The following is a 4,548-nucleotide window of genomic DNA, read 5'->3' on the forward strand; positions in this document are numbered from 1 at the left end:
TGTTTTTCAAGCCTTAAAAGATCTTTCTTATATATCATAATCAGATGATTCAAGAGTGTTTCTATAAAGCCATTCATCTAGATCACATCCATATGGTGTAATTTTAGAAAAAAATAAAAAAAATCTATAAAAATCTTGGTGCATGCCAATTTATATATTTGTCTAGTTTACATGTTTTAGTTACCTCTGACTAAAGAAAACTAACAAAATATGTAAACTGGTATGAACCGAGATTTTCATAGGTTTTTTTACACAAATCTAACCCTGGAGATGCATTTGGTGTGGTCCATTTTGCTTAGAATCTAATATTGGATCATCATAATCGAATCAAGAAATGTGATTTTTTATGCTAGCATATTTACGAAAATTGAGTGATTGATTTTCAATCCTTAAAAGATCCTTATTATACATCATAATCAGATTATCCAAGAGTATAAAATTATGCATCTAGATCTCATTCATATGGTGAAATTTAAAAAAAAAAATCTATAAAATTTTGAGTGCATGTCAAATTATATATTTTAGTTATCCTGGATCAAGAGAAACTAAAATATGTAAACTAACCAAATATGTAAACTGGTATGAACCACTGGATAATGTAGAATATGTTTTCACTAATTACAGAAACAATATAGATCACATCAATAAAGATTGAATTGCAAAAATAAAAATATGAAAAAGTTGATTAATTTCTACTAAAAAGTACAATAAAGTTGAGGGTATCTAATATTAACATAAATAGATAAATATGTATATGTGTGTGAGGGGGAAGGGCAGGGGGGATCAGACCTTGCATCATTTTTTTTTAATGTAAAATAATAATTTTTTTTATTCATCAAGTTTTAATATAGGTGGAAAATCAGTAATTTTGTAATGCATTCATGCAAAAATATGGATTAAATATTTGATGTTTGCGCTGAATCATTCTTTTTTTGGACAGTATGATGATATATATAGACATTGTAATAGTTCGTAGATTTTGGCATTATAAATGGAATAAATTTTGACTTTCAACCTTTTCAGATGGACTGCAGCAGGGCGTAAATCTGTTTTGTTTTAATAGCAGAGGGTTTTATGCGCTTAATTGGCGCCAGTAAAATTGCCTGTAAAGATGGCACCATTTGACACTTTTACTGGTGCTAAAATAGTGCCGGCTTCTTTTTGTGGTTTTCTTTTTAGCATCAAAATATTTTAGTGCGCCAGTAAAGGTTTTACTGGCGCTAATGAGACCTTTACTTCTTGTGGTGAAAAGCTTGCTGTATTCTGGATGCAAAAAGCCATAAGGACAGGAATCTGGATTGGTTCTCCTACTCAAATGACTCGTAATTCTCTTTATTTGAATGAACTGGTAGGTTTGCAACTTGTTTATGAGGTCCCCATTTTTTGGTAGGAAACCAAGTGCATCTTTTTTCCCCAATAATGATGTTATACCCTTGGAGCTCTGACCATTCATAGTGTAAAACTTCTTTTAAAGGGCCTCACCTCTTCTTGGATTATGCCTCTCAGGTCTCTAGATCTCCGTTTCATTTCTTACCAGCTTGATAATATCAAGGTATCCTAGTTCCTTTTCTTTGAAAGTCAATATTGTACCTTTTTGCAAGGTATTTATTTGGCAGATGCTGTGGTAATTTATATATATTTTTTATATGAGTATATCTTAATTTATTAGTTTTCTTGCCATGTTTATGGGGCCACTGAATATGTATGAGTTAGATCACTGTAAACAAACTCCATTTCAACAACCCAGTTCAGTTTTGTAAAAAAAAAAATGAATGCCTCGACTGGAAGAGTCTAGACACTAACACGACTTGAGATACCTGGTCAAGATTTAACTCTTGAAACTAAGGGAAGCGGGCCCAACCAGCCAAATCAGCTCCACTAATCTCCAAACTCCATCCCCATCTCTTCATACCTCAGGTGTGGGCATCAGACCTGCCTGGCCTGACCTAGAGCTCCGCTCGTAGGGCTTTAAGTGCGGCCAGACCCGTTTACTAATGGGTCAGGTTTTGGCCCGGTATTAAATGGGTTCGGGTTTGAAGAGCAACCCATGGCCCGACCCATTAGCCTGAGCTAATGTGAAGCCGGTCGGGTTCAAATAGCCTGAGCCAAATTCATTTGTAAATAGTAATAATTAACAAGTTTTCAACTTCTCATGTAACCAACAAATTATCATTCTAGTTTTTATAAAAATAATATAATTAATTAGGTAAATAATAATAATTATTATCAAGTTAATATGCAATGGTTAATTTTTTAAAAATTTATATTATTATTAAACAAATAATAAATAACTCAGGCCTATATATTGGGCTTTTTTGGGCTCAGCCCAGGTATATAAGGGGCAGGGTTTCGGCCTAGTACCTAATGGGCTCGGGCCTAAAATATTGGTCCAAACTCAACCCATGGCTGTCCAGGTCGGCTTGGCCATCGGGCTGCCCGGCCCGTTGCCCACTCTACTCATAGGTATTTCATTGAGGCAGGTAGTTTTGATCAAATCAGACACCATAGATGTAATCTATCGACATTTAAAACGCCAAAATCATTGAGGCTTGTGTGTGCATGATTTTTTGGCAATTCAACAATCAACCATTGACAAAACACAGAATCTTGTAATTTCAAAAATCCTATTTTCAGTTGAAAAATACAAACGGCGAGACGATTCTTATTAAATCAACAATACTGAATCCATCCATAGAGTGAGTCAGACTTGATAAGAAACAACTTGCTTCATAAGATTTAAGAAAGGTATGAAGATAAGAAACAAGGAAAGTAGGTTCTAACCCTTGTGTGCATAAAGTCATAAGGGTAACTTGTCCTAGTAGGCGCTAGGGGTTTGACTTCAAGAGCACACAAACTCGAGCTTCCGGGCATAGTTGTATAACTGAATACCTCCCAGCTATATCTGTCCAAAAAAATGCTTGGTTTGAAACTCAGAAACCTTTCACCACCACCTTGCCTGAAGAGAAGTGATGATGTCTCCCACCCCTCTCCTCCTCCTCTTATGGGCCTTCCTCACCCTCCACTCAGCCACTGCCGACCTCCGAGTGCGGCCACCACCGGCCCTCATTGCCAACGTGACCAAAGACTTCGCCACCCTCCAATACGTCCTCCATGTCTCCCAAAAGAGCCCTCTCAAACCCCAAAACCTTGTTCTGGACCTAGGTGCCTCATTCCTCTGGACAGACTGCTATCGCCACTACCGCTCCTCCTCCTACGCCAACATCCCTTGCTCCTCACCCCTCTGCGCCACCGCCAACTCCCTCGCATGCCGCAACTGCTTCACCCCGCTGGGGCCTGACTGTGCCAACGACACCTGCGGCCTCTTCCCGGAGAATCCCATCACCCGGAAAGCCGGCCTCAACAACGCCATGACTGACATAATTGCACTCTCTGCCACCGACGGCCGGAATCTGGGCCGAGCCGTCGCCATGCCAAGCTTCTTGTTCTCCTGTGCTCATCCCCAGCTCCTCGACGGGCTCGCAAAGTTTGCCGCCGGAATGGCCGCGTTCGGCCGGTGCAACGTTTCGTTGCCGGTGCAGCTTGCCGATTATTTCAACTATCCAAGAAAATTCTCCATTTGCTTGTCTCCCTCCCCGCGGAGCTCAGGCATCGTCTTCATCGGGAACCCGCCGGCCTACTCCTTTCTTCCCGACGTCGACGCCTCCAGACTTTTAGCATACGCGCCATTGATCGTTAATCCGTTCGGAAGTACCATCATTACTTACGTTAACCAGCCTTCAAGCGAGTACTTTATCAACGTGGTCGCTATCAAAGTGAACGAGAAAGAGATCCCGGCGAATGCTACGCTCCTTAAGATGGACAAAGATGGACATGGTGGTGCAAAATTCAGCACGGTGGTCGCTTACACGACGCTGGAGAGCTCCATTTACAGGGATCTAGAGGATGCGTTTGCACGCGAAGCAGCGGCTATGAAGATTGCTAGAGTGGCTGCCACGAAGCCGTTCTCGGCGTGCTTTAGCACAAGCAATGTCGCGAGCACGAGAGTTGGATCAGCGGTGCCCGAGATCGATCTGGTTTTGGACGGAGAAGGTGCGGTGTGGAGGATCTTGGGTGCAAATTCTATGGTGCAGGTGAGTGATGGAGTCATGTGCTTGGGATTTCTTGATGGTGGTCTAAACCTAAGGACTCCCATAGTCATAGGCGGGCACCAACTGGAAGATAATCTATTGGAGTTTGATCTTGTTGCTTCGAGAGTAGGCTTCACTTCTTCCTTGTTGTTTCATCAAACTACATGTGGAAACTTCAATTTCACCTTTGATTCAGGGTTCTAGCGCCTATGCCCACTTGGGTCTTGTTTGGATGATGTACCTTACGTTACTACGAGACATGCTTCCGAGCAATAAATGAATAGAAATTGAGAAATTCAGCAATTGATCTCCGTTTGATCTGTGTTTACTTTGGGTTTTGAGATATTGAATTCGAACTGGGAGCGTTTGGGTGGCCCTGACATAAACAAACTTTATCTCTTGTGTGCTTTAATTTATGTGCCACTACCTCTTGTCCAATAAGGCAGTCAAAAAGATTCCG

The 4,548-nt window shown here is 40.9% G+C and overlaps 1 pseudogene; it reads left to right on the forward strand.

The window, feature by feature from the left end:
• The first annotated feature begins 2,972 nt into the window (after nucleotides 1-2,972).
• Nucleotides 2,973-4,292, forward strand: LOC149837160 (putative aspartic proteinase GIP2 pseudogene; annotated as a pseudogene).
• The last annotated feature ends 256 nt before the right edge of the window (nucleotides 4,293-4,548 follow it).

Source organism: Nuphar pumila, chromosome 5 (genome assembly GCF_984573655.1).
Source record: "Nuphar pumila chromosome 5, dmNupPumi1.hap1.1, whole genome shotgun sequence".
Taxonomy (NCBI): domain Eukaryota; kingdom Viridiplantae; phylum Streptophyta; class Magnoliopsida; order Nymphaeales; family Nymphaeaceae; genus Nuphar; species Nuphar pumila.